General features: G+C 41.9%; 1 pseudogene across 1 annotated transcript in view; it reads right to left on the bottom strand.

The window, feature by feature from the left end:
- LOC119471778 overlaps positions 1-19,328 on the bottom strand; it is a 26,334-nt pseudogene extending 7,006 nt beyond the window's left edge. Inside the window, exons 1-4 of the transcript XR_005200862.1 lie at positions 19,222-19,328; positions 15,110-15,189; positions 12,157-12,274; positions 11,218-11,378 (exon numbers count right to left, since the gene is read on the bottom strand). The product of XR_005200862.1 is annotated as a 40S ribosomal protein S3a-like (transcript). The remainder of the gene's footprint in view (positions 1-11,217; positions 11,379-12,156; positions 12,275-15,109; positions 15,190-19,221) is intronic.
- Positions 19,329-20,102: the final 774 nt, after the last annotated feature.

Here is a 20,102-nt window from a genome sequence, read left to right as displayed (position 1 = left end):
AAAAAAAAAAAAAAAAAGAAAAAAGAGTGTGTCCTAAATCCTCAAATCTCAGAGCACAGCATCCAAATAAAACATGTATTAGGAATAAGAAAAATATGCTCGTGTCTATTATTACCCAGTCGTACTTTAAAAAGAAAAAAAAAAACTTGGCTTCTTTGTAAATCTTCATGCAATATGACCTACTTTTTGTCTAATTAAACTCTGAAATCTTTTTATCTAGATCAGGAAATGTGGTTTGATTAACGAGAGATTTTTTAAATGATCTCTCTTCAGGTAAATAAGAGAAGGGAGCGTGCACACTAAATGACGATGTGACATTGCTGTTTGACTTAGAGTGACCTAGGCTTTTGTTCATAGAAACCTTTTCCTCATATCACCAGAGTCCCAGACAGAGAAGCTAAATGATGTCTTCAAGGGCAAACAGCTGCAGGATTAGAGAGCTTGGCTTTTAAGACAGACTTACATCAATCAGTTCCCTGGGAGCCCTAGTTCAGCTCTGCCCAGTTAAACCTGCATTTGTAGAAACCATTGAGTGTTGGACGCTGCACTGGGCTTTGAGGTTGCACAGATGCCAAGGGGACTGTCCTTCGGCGGGCATTTATCTGGTGATAAGTCACCATAGATCAACAATGTCTCCAGATTGTAGGATGCACAGGGTTGAAGCCTTCCCCCAGAAGAGGCTGCCTAAACAGAGTCACAAAAATGGCAGTTAGTTGAACAAAGGCAGACTAAATAAAACAAGGCATTTATCTACACAATCTGGGAGTGAAATAAACATTGCCCAAGCCAAACTTCCAAATTTGCTTTGGCAGAGAGACTAAAGCCTAGCATGTGAAACAGATAAAATGTGCAGCTTCCCTGCTGGGGAGGTGAGAGGCAGAAACCTCAGTCTTTCCCCTTCTGCCTCCTTCTCTTCATTGACAAAGGACAGGTTACCCTCGGGGTCCTGTGAGGGTAGAGGATACTGATCAGAGGTGGGCACAGGGACATCTGTGTGGCTGGCAATGCCATGTTTCTCCATCAGGACGCTGACTACACAGGTGGTTCCACTTTATAAACTTCACCAAGTTGGACCTTGAGGGCATTATGCTAAGTGAAATGAGTCTGTCACAAAAGGACCAAATCCATGTGATTCTATTACATGAGGTACCCAGAGTAGTCAAATCCATAGAGACAGAGGTACAATGGGGGTTGCCAGGGCCTGGGAGTGGGGGATTTATGTTTAATGGAAACGAAGCTTCAGCCTGGGAAGATGAAGACATTCTGAGATGGTGGTGGTTGCGTAGCATTGTGAATGTACTTAATAACACTGAACTGTGCTCCAAAAAGGGTTAAAATAAGAAATTTTGTGTTACGTATAATTTATCACAGTTAAAAAATTTAACCTGCGTATTTGTGACTTGTCTGATTTTCTACATTAAAAATTAAAAAAAACCTAACCAAATCCTGGTTTTAAACACCACACTCCGGAAACATTTGGATTATGGTGTCTCTCCCATGAAGGACTGGAGGGTCGTTCCTGCTTTTTCATCTCAGCTCCAAAGTCAAACACACCATTTCACAAGCTCAGCAACTCTCCCTTACTATTCTTTCCTGAAATTGTCTGTGGCTATTTGTGTGTTTCTTTTACTTTTCCTGCCTCCCAAATGGTCTGGGTTGACAAGCATTCTCTCCAGGGATGAGACTCAGGTCTCACAGGGCTTCCTCCGCTCTGCTTTTCATGAGAAAACCCTGGGGTTAGACCTGGACGGACTGTCACTCTTTTGCCCAGGCTGGAGGGCAGTGGTGTGATCTCACCTCACTGCAACCTCCCCTTCCCGATTCAAGGGATTCTCCTGCCTCAGCCTTCTGAGTAGCTGGGATTACAGGCGCCCACCACCATGCCCAGCTAATTTTTTTGTATTTTTAGTGGAGACAGGGTTTTGCCATGTTGGCCAGGCTGGTCTCAAACTCCAGGACTCAAGGGATCCGCCTGCCTTGGCCTCCCAAAGTGCTGGGATTACAGGTGTGAACCACTGCACCTGGGCCACTCCTTTCTTTTCTTTCTCTCTTTCTCTCTCTTTCTTCTTTCTCTTCCTTCCTTCCTTCCTTCCTTCCTTCCTTCCTTCCTTCCTTTCTTTCTCTTTCTTTCTCTTCCTTCCTTTCTTTCTTTCTTCCTTCCTTTCTTTCTTTTTCTTTCTTCCTTTCTTTCTTTTCCTTCCTTCCTTCCTTCCTTCCTTCCTTCCTTCCTTCCTTCCTTCCTTCCTTCCTTTCTTTCTTTCTTTCTTTCTTTCTTTCTTTCTTTCTTTCTTTCTTTCTTTCTTTCTTTCTTTCTTTTCTTTTTCTTTCCTTCCTTCCTTCCTTCCTTCCTTCCTTCCTTCCTTCCTTCCTTCCTTCTTTCTTTTTCTTTCTTTCTTTCTTTTTCTTTCTTATTTTTTGAAACGGAGTCTTGCTCTGTCACCCGGCTGGAGTGCCGTGGCATGATCTCGGCTCACTGCAACCTCCACCTCCTGGGTTCAAGCGATTCTCCTGCCTCAGCCTCTTGAGTAACTGGGATTAAAGACATGTGCCACCATGCCTGCCTAATTTTTCTATTTTTTAAGTAGAGAGAGGGCTTCACGATGTTGGCCAGGATGGTCTCGATCTCTTGACCTCGTGATCTGCCTGTCTTGGCCTCCCAAAGTGCAGGGATTACAGGTGTGAGCCACCACACCCGGCCCACTTCTCCTTTATTTTTAAGTTCAATTTGACCGTGCACTGAGAAGACCTACAATGATTCTGCATCTAACTGAATGCTCATGATTGATCTCTAAAAATGCTGAAGATTTATTCACACAACTCTTTTGCTACATTAAGGATTAATTTATTTTTCCCTGACTTTGTTGGATGCATTACTAATAATATAGCAATCATCTATCTGACATTTACTGAGCATCTTCTCTTTTCCAGGCACCATTCCTGCACTTTACAGGTTTGATCTCATTTAATCCTCCCAGTAGCTCTGTGGGACTGTTCTGTTAGTATCCCCAGTTACAGATGAGGGTACTGACCCATAAATGACATGCAGCTAATATGTGGCAAAGCTAAACTGCCGAGCAGACCTAACCCAGTTTTCTCCTTAATTTGATAACCACATGAGAGGCAGATGCCACCAGCAGAAGTCAGACACCTGCAGTGCCTGTGAAGTGGGACATTTTCCTTCTTAGTCAACTCAGATCTGCTCCCATGCACAATGCTGTTTCCACGTCTGGCCAACATCACAGCCGCAATCGTGTTGATACAAGACCTGTGCTACCACTGGATGATCACGAGTTTGGGAACAGGGTCAGAACCTCTCCTCTCCGCACCCGACAGCCCTTCGTTTGAGGCACTTCCACAGGCGAGGTCCTACCAGCTGCAAAGACAGCCCCAAGCTTTGCCCAGAGAGTTGAGAAAGCGTCGGGCCAAGAAAATCTGGTGCAAACTGGAGTCTGCCCAGTTTTCAATAAAAATAACGTTGAGGTTGACCTTTTATATTTTATCACTTTAGTAAAGTAGGACTTAGAACATCTCAGGATTTCCTGACTTTACCTTTCCCTCTGAAGGAGAATGCTTCATTTGATAGCCAAGAGGGCCAACTATTTTTAATTAAACTCTTGAACTTTCTTGGCTTTTGAAAACTTACTGGAGGGAAATATCCAAATACTCTCACATTTTGTTTATTTTCAGAGTCTAAATTAATATCATCATCTACATCTGTGGAAGATTCTGGAAAATAGCTAAAGCCAGGATGAGCGAAGTCATGTCTGGTGACACCCTGGTTGGCAGAAAATGATATAATGAATGTATAATGAGCACAGTGACACACAAACATTCTGCAAGAGAAACAGCTCATTAAAATACATATAGAAAAAACACAAAGTGTAAATTAAGAGACACAACATTTATAAAGCTCTTGGCATAGAAAGCTCCTCACTTTAGCTGGGCGTGGGGGCTCACATCTGTAATCCCCGCACTTTGCGAGGCTGAGGCAGGTGGACCACTTGAGGTTAGGAGTTCGAGACCAGCCTGGACAACATGGTGAAACCCTGCCTGTACTAAAAAATACAAAAATTAGCCGGGTGTGGTGGCAGGTGCCTGTTATCCCAGCTACTTGGGAGGATCAGGCAGGAGAATCCTTTGAACTCCGGAGGCAGAGGTTGCAGTGAACCAAGATCACGCCACCACACTCCAGTCCAGGCGACAGAGCAAGACTCTGTCTCAAAACAAAAAAAAAAAAGAAAAAGAAAAGAAAAAAGAAAGCTCCTAATTCATTAGTAGATTTTTTTTTGCTTGTTTCACTCTGCAGGATCTACCTACACATATTAAAAGCAACAGATCAACACCCATGTGAGAAACTCAGCTGAAAAACACAGTCTAATCATATTTCGCAATTCACAACATGGTCTCTTCACAATTCGAATTGAAGCTACTTCTTAGTCTTCTTCTGAATCAGACTCTAGTCTGAGAAAAAAGCCTTCATTTACTATGAAAAGTTTCTTTCTTACCTAAATATTAGTATGTTGATTTAACTATAACTTTGATGAGATATCTAGAAACAGGCTATTTGGTAAAATTCCACTCTGCTAAAAATATCAAACAAGAAACACCACAGTGGTCTCAGTTATTTAATCTTCACCTTGAAAGAGGAGTTAATTTTTAAAGCTATGCAAAGCTGTGTATGCATTATGTATGCAGTACCAAAAAAAAATTAACTTTTACAAGATTAAAGAGTTGAGTGGAACTATATGAGAAAATGCTGAAGGAATTGGCATTATTATTATTATCTTTTTTTGGGGGGATGGAGTTTCGCTCTTGTTACCCAGGCTGGAGTGCAATGGCGCAATCTCGGCTCACCGCAACCTCCGCCTCCTGGGTTCAGGCAATTCTCCTGCCTCAGCCTCCTGAGTAGCTGGGATTACAGGCATGCACCACCATGCCCAGCTAATTTTTTGTATTTTTAGTAGAGACGAGGTTTCACCATGTTGACCAGGATGGTCTCTATCTCTTGACCTCGTGATCCATCCGCCTCGACCTCCCAAAGTGCTGGGATTACAGGCGTGAGCCACCGCTCCTGGCCCAGGAATTGGCATTATTAACAGCAAGACTAAATGAATGAATGGAAATGCGAATGATCCTGCTTTTGCAGAACTTCCAGGGGCTAAAGAATTTGCAAAAGTCTATACTAATGAATTTCTAGAACTTTATACTATTCAATTGGAAAAAGTTTACATTACAGATTTAAAATATGTTCCATTTAAAATATAGTCCAAATCATCAATGATATAGCCAACTAACCACTAACGCTGTACAGAGAAACCATACAAGTATCTCGTAAAATCTTCATATTATTCTCTTTCTATGCAGCTCTCCAGAGCTCTGGATACACAACAGCATACTATGGCCACAATTTCATGACTCTGCTTTACAGATAACAAAACAAGCCCAGCAGCTTACCTGTTCTCCGCAGCCTTGACAATCAGTCAGCCCTCATCCTAAAAACTGCAATCAGAACCTATTTGTGCCCATAATCAGCTACAATTTAAACGTCAAACAATACCAAGTATTAGCAAGATTTCCTGACTTTACCTTTCCCTCTGAAGGAGAATGCTTCATTTGATAGCCGAGAGGGCCAACTATTTTTAATTAAACTCTTGAACTTTCTTGGCCTTTGAAAACTTACTGGAGGGGAATATCCAGATACTCCAACATTTTGTTTATTTTCAGAGCCTAAATTAATATCACTGCCTGCATCTGTGGAAGACTGATGAGATCTCGAATGCGCTGCTGGTACTGAAAAGAGAGAAAGAAAAGAATGTAACTATATCAAATAAGCCTGAAGACTGATGTTCTCTAAGTCCAGGTATTCCGCCCCTAGGTACAGGCACACCTCATTTTACCATGCTTTGCTTTATTGCACTTGACAGATACTGCGTTTTAAACAAATCGTATGCTTGTGCCAGCCCTGCATCAAGCAAGCATTTTGGCACCATTTGTCCAACAGCATGTGCTCCCTCTGTGCCTGTGTGCCACATTTTGGTAATTCACACGAGATTTCAAACTTTTTTCGTTATTATTGTATCTGTTATGGTGATCTGTGATCAGCAGTCTTTGCCCTTACTGTTATCACTGTTTTGAGGCACCACAAGCCACATCCACATAAGACGGCAATTAAATGTACTTGTGTGTTCTGACTGCTCCATAGACCATCTATTCCCCTGTCTCTTTCCCTTTCCTTGGGCCTCCTCTTTCCCTGAGACACAGTGATATGAAAATTAGGCCCATTAATAACCCTACAATGACTTCCACAGGTTCAAGCAAGAGGAAGAGTTGTATGTCTCTCACTGCAATCAAAAGCTAGGAATTATGATCTTAGTGAGAAAGGCATGTCAAAAGCCAAGATAAGCCAAAAGCCAGTCTTCTTGAATTGTGCAGTTAGCCAAGTGGCAAATGCAAAGGAAGTGTTCTTGAAGGAAATTAAAAGTGCTGCTCCGATCGTGCCACTGCACTCCAGCCTGAGTGACAGAGTGAGACTCCGTCACACACACACACACACACACACACACACACACACACAAAAGTGCAACTCCAGTGAACACATGAATGATAAGACAGTGAAACAGACTTATTGCTAATAGGAAAAAATTTAGTGGCCTGGATAGAAGAGCAAACCAGCTACAACATTCCCTAAAGCCAAAGCCTCATCTCAAGAGCAAAGCCCTAGGTCTCTTTAATTCCTTGAATGCTAAGAGATGAGGAAGCTGCAGAAGAAAAGTTGGAAGCTAGCAGAGTTTGCTTCATGAAATGCAAGAAAAGAAGCCATCTCTGTAACATAAAAGTGCAAAGTAAAGCAGCAAGTGCTGATGGAGAAGCTACGGCAAGTTATCCAGAAGATCTGGGAAAGATCATTGATGAAGGTAGCCACACCAAAGAACAGATTCTCGGCGTAGACAAAACAGCCTTTGATTGGAAGAAGATGCTGTCTAGGACTTTCATAGCTAGACAGAAGACATCAATTCCTGCCTTCCAAGTACAGGCTGGCTCTCAACAGGGGTTAAGGTAGCTGGTGACTTCAAGTTGAAGCCAATGCTCATTTTACATTCCCAAAATTCTGGGGTCTTTCAGAATTTTGCTAAATCTACTCTGCCTGTGCTTTGTAGGTGGAACAACAAAGCCTGGATGATAGACATCTGTTTATAGCATGGCTTACTGAATATTTTAAGCCTACTGCTGAGACCTACTGCTCAGAAGAAAAGATTTCCTTTGAAATATTACTATTGACAATGCACCTGGTCACCCAAGAGCTCTGCCGGAGACATACAAGGACACTAATGATGTTTTCCTGCCTGCCAACCCAATATCCATCTTGTAGCCCATGGATGAAGGAGTAATTTCAACTTTCAAGTCTTAGTATTTAAGAAAGACATTTCCTAAGTCTATAGCTACCATAGGTAGAGATTCCTCTGATGTATCTGGGCAAAGTAAAGCAAAAACCTTCTGGGAAGGATTCAGCATTCTAGATGCCATTAGAACATTTATGATTCATGGGAGAAAGTCAAACTATCAACATTAACAGGAGCTTGGAAGAATTTTACTACAACCCTCATGGATGACTTTGAGGGTTTCAAGACTTCAGAGGAGGAAAGAACTGCTGTTGGTAGAAGCTGAAAGAGAGCTGAAATTTAAAGTGAATCCTGAAGACGTGACTGAATTGCTGCAAGCTCATGATAAAATTTTAATGGATGAGGAGTTGCTTCTTATGAATGAACAAAGAAAGTGGTTTCTTGAGATGGAATCTGCTCCTGATGAAGATGCTGTGAACATTATTAAAATGAGGACAAAGTATTTAGAATAGTACACGAACCTAGTTGATAAAGTGTGACAGGGTTTGGAGGACTGACTCCAATTTTCAAAGAAGCTCTACTATTCGTAAAATGTTATGAAACAGTATTGCATGTTTCAGATAAATCTCTCATGAAGGGAAGAATCAATCCATGCAGCAAATTTCATTATTGTCTTATTTTAATAAATTGCCACAGCCACCTCAACCTTCAGAACCACCATCCTGATCACTCAGCAGCCATCAATATGAAGGCAAGATCCTCCACCAGCAAAAAGATTAGGACTTGTTGAAGGCTCAGATGACTGTTAACATTTTTTAGAAATAAAGTATTTTAGGACAGCCTGGTGGCACATGCCTATAATCCCAGCACTTTGGAAGCCCGAGGCAGGTGGATCACTTGAGGCCAGGAGTTTGAGACCAGCTTGGCCAACATGGCAAAACCCGATCTCTACTACAAACCAAAACTAGCCAGGCATGGTGGTACACGCCTGTAATCTCAGCTACTCAGGAGGCTGAGGCAGAAGAATCACTTGAACCTGAGAGACAGAGGTTGCAATGACCCAAGCCTAGGCGACAGAGTGAGACCCTGTCTCAAAAAAAGAAAGAAAGAAAGAAGAAAGAGAGAGAGAGAAAGAAAGAAAGAAGAAAGAAAGAAAGAAAGAAAGAAAGAAAGAAAGAAAGAAAGAAAGAAAGAAAGAAAGAAGGAAAGAAAGAAAGAAAGAGAAAGAAAGAAAGAAAGAAAGAAGGTATTTTAAAGCTAAGGTCTATACATTGTTGTTTTTTTTTAAGACCTAGTGTTATTACACACTTAATAAACTAAAGCATAGTGTAAATATGACTTTTATATGCACAGGGTAATCCAAAAATTTATGTGACTCTCTTTATTGTGCTATTGGCTTTATTGCAGTGGTCTCGAACCAAACCCGAACTGTCTCTAAGGTATGCCTTGTATTTGCCCAACAGGCACTTGGAAATGTGCCCCAAAAGATATGAATGAGAATGTTCATGGTGGCATTGTTTGTCACAGCCAATTACTGGCACCAGCCCAAGTTTCCACTGACAGAATAATGAGTCAATTATTTAGTTATCAATAGTCATAGTATTAAGTACTATGCAGAAGCTGAAAATGGTTCAGATTGATATATTCATGTTCCGTGTTTCTACTCAGATAATGCTAAAAATGTATTAAGAATAGTCTTAGAAGCTTATATGAGCAAAGAGCATCATCCAAAAAGTGAAAAAAAGCCCATAGAATGGGAGAAAATATTTGCAAATCATATATCTGATAAGTGACATATATCCAGAATATATTAAGTGTTCTTGCACTTCAAAAATAAAAAGATAATAGGCAGGGTGTGGTGACTCACACCTGTAATCCCAGCACTTTGGGAGGCTGAGGCAGGGGAATCACTTGAGGTTGGGAGTTCGAGACCAGCCTGACCAACATGGAGAAACCCTGTCTCTACTAAAAATACAAAAATTAGCCAGGCATGGTGGCATATGCCTGTAATCCCAGCTCCTTGGGTGGCTGAGGCAAGAGAATCGCTTGAACCTGGGAGGCAGAGGTTGTGGTGAGCCAAGATTGTGCCATTGCACTCCAGCCTGGGCAACAAGAGCAAAACTCCATCTCAAAATAAATAAGAAGATAAGTAATTTTATTTTAAAAATGGACAAAGGATCTGAACAGACATTTCTCCATAAAAAGGTATACAGCTAGCCAACAAGAACACGAAGACATGCCCAGTATCATTAGTCATCATGGAAATGCAAATCAAAGTCATTGAGAGATACCCCTTCACACCCACTAGGATGGCTGGAGTCAAAAAGAGACAATAAGAGATGTTGCTGAGGATATGGACAAGCCAGAATCCTCAAACACTGCTAGTGGGAATATGAAATGATGCAGCTGCTTGGAAAACAGTCTAGCAGCTCCTCAAAAGGTTAAACATAGAGTTCCCATATGACCCAGCACTTCCTCTCCTAGGTATACACCCCAAAGAATTGAAGCATGTGTCCACACAAAAACTTGTACAGAAATATTACTAGTAGCATTATTCAAAAAGCTAAAAAGTAGAAACAACCCAAATAGCCATCAATGGATGAATAAATAAATAAAATGTGATACCTTCATACTATGGAATATTATTGTGCAATAAAAATGAAGAAATATAAATACATGCTATAACACACATGAATGGTAAATACTGTGTGCTAAGTGAAAGAAACCAGATGCAAGAAGTCACATATATGATTCACTTTCTGTGAAATTACCGGACTAGGAAACCCTCTAAAGACGGTTGTCTAGGTCTGGGAGTGGGGCAGTTTCAGGGGAAGAGGAGAGGGCTGTTCATTGGCACCCGCAGGTATTTTTGGCTTGGCATGAATGGTGGTGATGAAAATGTTCTAAAACTGATTGTAGTGATGGTTGTGCAACTTTCCAAATATACTAGAAACCATTGAATTGTACACTTTGAATAGATGAATTGTATGGTGTGTAAATGATATCTCATTAAATTTATCAAAAAAGGTATGTACATTATGATTATTATTCACATTTTAAAACATGCAAAACAATATTACCTATTGCATGTATAAACACATGTGTGGAAAATGCAGGCAAGGGTGGTATTTGAAAACTGAAAATTGTGTGCTGACACTCTGGCCTTTACACAGCTCTGAGATCTTGAAGAACATTGGTCCTGCAGGCCGAGGAAGGACAAAGTTCTGAAGGCGATCGCCTCTGTGCAGGGAGGGAGGAGTCCAGAGAAGACCCAGCAGGCTTCAACCATTTCTTTAAAAGAAAAGTAAATACAGCCAGGCATGGTGACTCATGCCTGTAATACCAACTACCCAGGAGGCTGAGGCAGGAGAACTGCTTGAACCCAGGAGGCGGAGGTTGCAGTGAGCTGAAATCACGCCATTGCACTCCAGCCTGGGCGACAGAGCAAGCGTCCATCTCAAAAAAAAAAAAAAAAAAAAAAAAGAAAAGAAAAGTAAATACCACAAAGCGTTCAGATTACATAAGAGTTTGTGGGTACATGAACATTTAGTCTATGATCCTCTATATTTCTCTGTATGTTTAAAATACTTTCCAGTTTTACAAAATTCTACATTTCAAGGCCCCAATCTCTTAAGGGCCGTAGCAAATGCACCCATCAGGACGGCTAGTTGCGGAGAGCTGGTGGTTAAACATTTTCCAGCACACTACTGAATCCAGTCCAGAAAAGCCGGCCCGTTTTTCACAGGAACAAGTAGCCAAAGGAATCTTCAGGCTTCGTTAGGAGAGAGTGTATCTACTTAGGCACATTCAGGATACACCAAGGGCCACCTTATTTGGAGCAGCTGTCATCCAATTTTACTGAAAACTGGGTTTGTACCGTAATCGCAAGAATTCCCACGAAGTACAAAGCCGAGGATTTTGGCCCTGTGAGCCCTGGCTGCCCGCCTGAGGCCAGCCTGTTCTGAGCCTCCTAAAGGAGCCCATACTGTAGCAAAGTCCACGTCCCTCGGAACTGTGGCCTGCCAAAAACTTCCTGACCTGGAAGCAGAAAGTTTAAGAGCATTTCTGGTAACTGTTGGATTCAGCCTCTGACTTCTGGGAGCAGGTTGCTGAAAGTGTTCAACTTTCTGACACAGGCATGTAATTTGAAAGGTTCGATCAGATGCTTAATAACCTAACTGAAATATTCCAAAGCCAAGAACATCAAACAAAAAAAAAAAAAAAAAAAAAAAGAACCTTCTCCTTTATCTCTCTTGCCCTTTTTAAGACATTGGTAGTACCAGGGTTTAACAGGCTTTTAAATTTTTGAAATAATTCAATCCGATGGCTGTGTTTGAGAGTACTTTAACAGTTTAAACAAAATTCAGTCAAAACACATTTTAAAATATACATATATTAAAATATATCTAAACAGTTTAAACAAAACTCAGTCAAAATATATATTAAAATATATTTTGGCTATTATGAGTAATGCTACTATTAATATTTCTGTACAAGTTTTTGTGTGGACACATGCTTCAATCACTAGAAATTAAAAGCAAGCTTTCTCTATCGCGTTCATCCAGATTTTCCTCTTCCATAGCATCTCCTTGCTTTCCCAGGGATTCAAAATCGGAAAGAGAATAAGATGTTGAACCAACGTGAATAAATTGAATATTATGTTAATAAATTTTAAAGACCTTTCTGCTCCCCCCTCACCCTTAAGCATCAGGCGTTTGCGTACATTACATAAACTGTTAGGGGAGTTAATCCCTTTCCCCATGGGACTCATGATCGGTGCAGGTCCTTCCAGAGGGGTAAAAATACAATGGATTACGGCATTGCAGCGTCTGCAGTTCCCAAGGAAGAAATGGCTTTAGACATTGACACAGCAAGCTTGGCGACCGAGTGCGGGTGAGTGTGTCCGAGAGCAGTTGGAAATCGGACAGTTTGTGCTGCAAGGCAAGGACAGGAAGCATTGCGCGTTTCTGCAGCCGTGGCTGGCTTGAGATAATACCATTGTATACGCAGCCCAGCGACCGCTCCCACTGCTGAGAGCCCGGGGCCTGGCGTCTGGCTCCTTGGCTGCGCGCCAGGCTGAGGTCCTGCCGTCTGAAGGCAGGGTGTGTGTCCCCTCCCAGGCGGTCCACACACACAGTGCCGGCCACACCTCACCTTCCAGAGGAAATCTGGCCAGAAAGCCAGACTTCATGACTTCTCCTTTATGAGCTTTCCCCACCCCCAGCCCTAGCCCGGCTTTTGTTTTCCACTTGGGTGCCACGGCTGAATGCAGGCTGCGCTCAGATTGAGATTTGAGCTGATGACAGCGTTATTGGAAAGATACAGTATCTCGCTGTGCCCTGCTGCCTCTGCGGTCAGCGCCGGGCCCGGCTCTTCGGAGAGGCTGCAGCTTCTCATCACTCTCCAAGCTGCCCTCTCACGGAGCCCTTCCACCCGGCAAGAGCGAGACTACTTACCAAGGACTATTTTAGACGTATTTAGCAGCAATATTGTTTGATTTTAACTGGACATTGTTCTAAACACACAAAAGAGTTCAAGGATGTGGCTGCTGGGTTTTGTTCTTCTCCATCCCCTCCTTGTCCGTCCCCACCCCCCTTGAGCTGTCAGATTTCTCTGGGAAAATGGGATGAAAATGTTTGAGGACATTTCCACAATAAAACACTCTAAAACATTTTTTTTAAAGATTTCCTTTCTAGTCATGTCAAGATTGTAACTCAAATCCGCAGAAGTCAGGAAATTCCAAATTTATGTTGACACTTTCCCCTTAAAACCCTCAGCAGATGATAAACAGTGCAGAAAGTCTGTTCCCATCCAAATGTTTCCAATGTAACACCAGGTTCCGGTTTCTCCCCGTGCAAAGGTGCTTCAGGGAGAGAAGGAATGACCCTTTAAGCTGGGATATAGGTCCCAGGGTCCAGAGTCCGCCACCCACTAACACGGGGAATTTCCTATTCTTATATTGGAAAATTTATTATGAAAACAAAATAAATTTAAAAAGGAAGTATTTTAGACAGAGCGTTTTCCTGAATTTCTTAGTAGAAAAGATGAATATTTCAGGTAATTTGACGCCTTGATTTAATTTTTACACATAGAAAAGAATTATGTTTAAAGATGGAAGCAAACCAAGAAGAGGTGGTGAGCTTCTCAAGGTGGAAATGCGCTCCCCTCCCGGCTCTGACAGCCAGGAGCTGTGTGACATCTGTGCAAATCCTCAAACACATCCTCTTCTACAAAACAGAGGATGGTGAGAGACTCTCCCTCATGGGTGACTGGAGATGGAATTAGATAATGCATGTTACCATAAGAAAGTATTTCTAAAAATTCCTCAATAAACAGAGAAAATAATAATCACCTGGATAATAATATTCACAGTGTTAAGGGGCATCAGCAGTTGGCATGAGCTTCAGAGAAACATTTCAACATGCTTTAGATATGAGCAGAAAGGACCAGGGAGAAGAAAACCTTAGAGATCAAGTTTTACAAGGAATGTACTTCTCGTTGACATTGCTAAAGTCACAGAAATTATACTGACAGAGAAATACAGTGACAGAAACAAAATAAAAATCAACCACTCTGTCCAGGGCCTGAGAAACCCATGCAGCTCCAGCTAAATTTGAAAAAAAAAAAAAAAAAGAGAGAGAAAGAGAGAGAGGAGAGAGAGAGAGAGAGATAGTATGTGATTTTCAAGTCAGAATCAAAAAAGCAAACCATGAACAGGCACGGTAGCTCACACCTGTAATCCCAGCACTCTGGAAGGCCAAGACAGGCAGATCATCTGAGGTCAGGAGTTCAAGACCAGCCTGGTCAACATGGTGAAGCCGTGTCTCTACTAAAAATACACACACACACACAAATTATCTGGGCATACTGGCACACGCCTGTGATCCCAGCTACTTGGGAGGCTAAGGCAGGAAAATCACTTGAACCCAGAAAGCAGAGGTTGCAGTGAGCCAAGATCATGCCACTGCACTTCAGCCTAAGCAACAGAGCAAGACTCCATCTCAAAAAAAAAAAAGAAAGCAAACCACAACAAAAATCAGATGTATCTTCTAGGAGATGCCAGTGGCAGCAGGAAAAAGATCGTAGTTATAGATGATCAAGGCAAACAGCAGCTCTAGGAAGAGAATAGCACACACCCCGGGCAAGGCAGGGCTTCTTTGCTCCTCTCCCAGCTTTGTGAGAACAGTGAGCTGGAATCTGTGAGCCCAGGCCTGCAACACCGTGGAAGGGAAGTTGAGCTCCATCAACATGAAGAATGCTGACACCATTGGACTCCCACTGATGCTCTCTGGTGACCCAGGGAAATTAAGTCCCTTTTTAAAAAACTATGGCATGATAAGGAAGTCTTAGAGGACTGAAAAAAGCCAACACATCGTCTCTCATGCTAAAAACAAACAAACAAACAAACAAAAAACAGTTCTGGACATTAAATGGATAGATTAGCTTAATTTTCCTATCTGTAAGGATATTATATTTAAAAGTCTTCTATCAATACACAATCAAGAAAACTGTGGGAAGAGGAAACCATTCCAGACCAATTTCATTTCCGTCTATGATAGACGGTGAGGTTGTGTCATAAAGGCAGAACAATGGACGTGGGATCCGAGGAAACCTGTGCCCCCATGTGCTCCCCGGCCAGGCTGGCACGTGGAGTGGGAGGGGAGCGGGCCAGGCGGGCCTTCCTCCTCCTTGGATCTCAGGCCTGGCTCTTCTCCCTCCCAGCTGCCAGCCGGGACTGCTTCCCTGCCACCGCGCCCACCCTGGCTCACTCGCCTGGTGCTGTTTGCTGTCAGACGTTTTCCGAGCCAACAGGGTCTGTTTTTTTCTGGGTTTCAGTGCAGTCCAGATTCTGTAGGGAAACAGGGGTAGGATTTGGTGGCAGGGCAAATGGATGCATGGCTCTGTCATTCATTGACTGTGTGGACTTGGGCGAGCCACTGACCCTTTCTGACTTAGATATCCTCTCTTATCAAAGGGGGATCAAAATACCATCCTACCGTGATTACCATGAGGATTAAAAATCAAAGACGGCTGTAGTGCGTGGATCAATAAGTGTTTCATTCATTCTCAATGATTGATTTCACATCTTCTCCATCTCTGGGTTTTATCTGGGTCCTAGACCCTTATTGAAAGATATGTTTATGCTTCCAAAAGTAATGTGATAACTTGATTTGTTAGGTTTTTGGTTCTCACCATGGACCCCTCTCACTCCCATACACAGTTTGGATCAGGCTCACAACCTCCTCCCCAAGGCCTGAAATGTTGATGAAAGGAAGTGTATCTGGCTCCCCGCCAGTCCCTACCGCAGGGGCCTTTCAGCCCTTTCTCTGCATTCTTCACCTCCTTTCTTCCTTTTTCCTTCTTTTTCCTCCTTTTCTCTTCTTTTTCCTTCTTTTCTCATCCCTATGTCTTGATGTTGACAATGAGGAAACTCACAGAGGCTACGAGCTCATAACTGAGACCAAGCTCATTGTGAAGGCTGACTTATTTGGGGGATTAACAGCATTTCAATGCCTATTTGAATAAAATTGGGGTTAAAAAAAAAAACAAACAAAAAAACGAGTTAGCACTCTCTGCTCTTGTCTGCCCCGTCACATCTGACCCTGAATTGACTTAGCCGCAGGTCCTTGATATGATACACGTGGCTGTCCACAGAGCCGGTAAATATTTGCCTGTGCAGAGGGGAGGAGATGGCAGTTTCTGCATAGGGCCAGTGATCAGGCAGCTCATCTCTCTAGGTCTATAGTGTGAAACAAACAATGGCAAGTGTGTGAGGGTGGCAGGTATCAGTTCGATTCAGAGGAGCGGCTACCAATGGCCGGGGCCACCAGACTCTATCTCCGAGCCTCTTGGAGTGGCCAACCAAGGCAGGTTGCTTTCTGCCCTGGGTGTTGGTTCTTGACTTGATTCTACCATCCTCCATCCCTGGAGAAGCTGTAGGAGCATTCCAATTCTCCCCAAAGGGCTTAAGAATGAAATGTGTCCATTGCTTTCTCATTATCTGTGGTCTGCTTATCTCCAACTCCTGACTCTCTGCTAAAAGTAAAGAAAGGTGGTTGGGAAGATGTGGTCAGAGGAGTAGATGGAGAAGCAGACATCCCAGGGAGAAGCACGACTGGGCAGCTGGGAGATGCCAGAAGAGCGCAATGCCAGTGTAGGAGACTGCCCCCAAACTGTAGTGAGAGACCCCGGGGATAACTTTGCTACTGAAGAAAAGAAAAATTAGTATGGCTTCCAATGAACCAGCATCGTTTCCTTGATTTGAACTAACCAGATTACGGCTGGGCATGGCGGCACACACCTGTAATCCTAGCACTTTGGGAGGCCGAGAAGGGTGGATCACCTAAGGCCAGGAGTTCGAGACCAGGCTGACTAACATGGTGAAACCCCATCTCTACTAAATACAAAAAATTAGCCTCCCATGGTGGTGCATGCCTGTGATCCCAGCTACTTGGGAGGCTAAGGCGGAAGAATCACTTGAACCTGGGAGGCAGAGGTTGCAGTGAGCCGAGATCGTGCCATTGCACTCCAGCCTGGGCAACAAGAGTGAAACTCCATCTCAAAATAAAACAAAACAAATCAAAAGAAACTATCCAGAATTTTGTTCCATTATCCCTTTCAATTTGGGCAAAATGGGTCCTAAAATATAAATGGAATTGACAAACTGCACCTTCAGCATATCTGAGCAAATCACTCTTTCAGGTGTACATAGCTTCCCAGGATACTACAATATTCGTTTATCATACAATTACTTCTGACAAAAAAAGAAAATCTAAGCCAGAACTACCAGGCATTGCTGGTAGACATACATTCTACCGCAACAAGAATAAAATAAAACAAACAACAGTGCTCCGTCCCAACTAAAATGGTACAATTGTTCATAATTAACAATATATAAAGGATATATGTAAAATATCCTTTGATAGTTTAGCTTGAGGCAGGAGGTAAAAAAAGAAGTAAACAAAACACAATCAGATGCAACATATTGGATGCATTCCAGTGAAGAGCATGTCATAAACTCAAGTCAGTTGATTTCATTATTATTTACGTAGCAGTGTTGCTAGTCTGCTTGTGTGACTTGTCTTCTTGGAAGATAGCACGGCCTGTGGGAAGCATTTGGAATACCGATTAGGCCTAGGGACTGCCTGGGTTAGAATACTGCCTCTGCCACTTTTCACTTTCTAGCTGTGTGACTTTGGGCAGGTTATTTAATCGCTCAGTGCCTCAGTTTCCTTAAATGTAAGGTGCAATGAGTACTAGCGCCTCATAGAAAAGCTATGAGAATTCAGGGCAATAATCCAAACCAATCACTGAGCACAGTGCCTGTTACAGAGTAGAAAGTAAAGCTGAATCATAGCGTCACATATAAAATGACTTACAGCATGTATGCCAAAAGCTGTATGCATGTCAGGTATGTTTATGCTCATTATTAATAATATTTATTGAACACCACACTGAAAGCAATATCCAAGGTACAGGGTTACAAAAAAGTAGAGAGAGAGAACATTTATATTAAATAAATAAATAAAAGCAGTAGGGTGGTTCTTCAAAAAACTAAACATAAAATTATCATATGATCTAGCAATCCCACCTGGGGGTATATACCCCAAAGAAATCAAAGCAGGGATTTAAAGAGATATTTGTCCACTCGTGCTCATGGCAGCATCATTTGCAGCTGCCAAAAGGTAGAAAGGAGCCCATGTGGCTGGCCTGCAACAGATGGATAAGCAAAATGTGATATGGGCATAGGATGGAATATTATTCAGCCTTAAAAAGAAACAATTCTGACACATGCTTTGAAGACGTTATGCTAAGTGAAGTAAATCAGTCACTATAGAACAAATGCGGTAAGATTCTACTTACGTGATGGACCTAGAGTAGTCAAACTCATAGAAACAGAAAGTAGAATAGTGGCTGCCAGGGCCTGGGGGGAGAGTGAATAGGGAATTATTATTTAAAAAGAAGAGAGTTTCATTTAGGAAAAGAATTTTGGTAGCAATGGTGGTGACAGTTACACAATAATGTGAATGAACTAAACGCCCCTGAATTGTACACTCAAAAATGGTTAACGTGCTCAGTTTTATGTGATGTATATTTTATAATAAAATCTCAAAACTCATTTTCTGATAATATGAACAATATCTTAGGTTTGCTGCTTATGAAAGCGGAGCCCTTGAGAAAGTTATTTTAGCCCTCGAGAAAGTTATTTCAATTTCATCATCTGTAGAGTACAAATAATAGAAATATCTACTTCATAAATTCATGGTGAGAAACAAATGAGGTGGCAAATACAAAAATACAGTCTAAAACAATTCTGAGTAAATACCCAATAAATATTAACAGTTATTTAATTTTCATCTACAAAAATAAAGGACTAAGTTCCAAATTTCAAAACTGAAGAGAAAGACTACGATTCATCAATACTACAGTCAAAATGGGGTTTGTTCACTCCAATCTGAAAACCTGTTTTATCCAGCTGAAAACCTGTTTCATCCATTTTATCTAGAATGGACGGCGGCACGTGAGAGATGTGATGGGAGGAACTTACTACTCATGAAATAAAGCACCTCAAGAAGTAGAGAGAAATTAAAACTCCACAACACCAAGTAAATAAAGTTAATAAATGTGAAGAGCTTTGAGTATCATGCTCAGTGTGCATTTCAACACTGTATTAAAGAAGTCTCCATGTGAATGACGAGCCAGCCTTGCAAAGCCCCACAAACCCCTCCTCTCCCCATCTTCTCTGTTTCCGATAGTACTGGCTCATAGTCACCCACCTATATAGGCAGAAGCAAAAGAGATCTTCTGGTTCCCCATTTTCCTCAGCCCCCATCCAGTCTACCAGCTAGTTCCTATCTTTAAGATCTAGCTGCCTCCAAACCTCTCCAAATGCAACTTCTGCATCTCCACCAGCAGCAGCATCTCCTGCCTGGTCAACAGAGGGACGCTGACAACTCTGTCTACATCCACGCTTTCCTCAACCCCCATTACCACACAGAAGCCAGGGTAATTTTTTTGTTGTTGTTCAATTATTTTATTATGGCAAATTACACATAACATAAAATTGATCATCTTAGTCATTTTCAAGTGTACAGTTCGGTGGCCTTAAGTACATTCACATTGTTGTAGAATTTTCATCACCATCCATCTCCAGATCTTTTTTAAAACTTATTTTTAATTTTTGTGGATGCATAATACATAATATTTATGGGGTACATGTGATATTTTCATACAAGCCTACAATGTGCAATGATCAAAACTGGGTACTTGGGATAACCATCACCTCAAACATTGATCATTTATTTGTCTTGGGAACATTTCAAATCTTTCTTCTAGCAATTCTGAAACATGCAATAAGTTATTGTAACAGAACTTTTTCATCTTCCCAAACCAAAACTCTGTACCCATGAAACACCACGCCTCCCTCCCCTAAGCCTTTGGAAAGCACTCTCCTCCCTGTATCTATGAATCTGACTGCTCCAGATAGCTCACGTAAGTGGAGTCATGCAGTATTCAACTTTTGTAACTGGCTGATTTCACTCAGAATAATTTCTAAGTTTCATCCATACTGCAGCATACTGCAGTGGCAAAATTTCCTTCCCTTTTAAGGATGAATAATGAAAATTTGTAATATATAAGTGTGTGTAGGAACAAACAGTAAAATTGAAAGCCTCAAAATAAATACAAGTTTGCAGGTATGTGAAACTATAATGGAGATTCTGTGGTTTGGTTAGACTACCAAAACAACCCAGGTAGACTTAA

The sequence above is a fragment of the Cebus imitator genome, unplaced genomic scaffold (genome assembly GCF_001604975.1).
Source record: "Cebus imitator isolate Cc_AM_T3 unplaced genomic scaffold, Cebus_imitator-1.0 Scaffold73, whole genome shotgun sequence".
In the NCBI taxonomy this organism is placed as follows: Eukaryota; Metazoa; Chordata; class Mammalia; order Primates; family Cebidae; genus Cebus; species Cebus imitator.
This window is presented reverse-complemented; position numbering and strand designations above follow the sequence as displayed.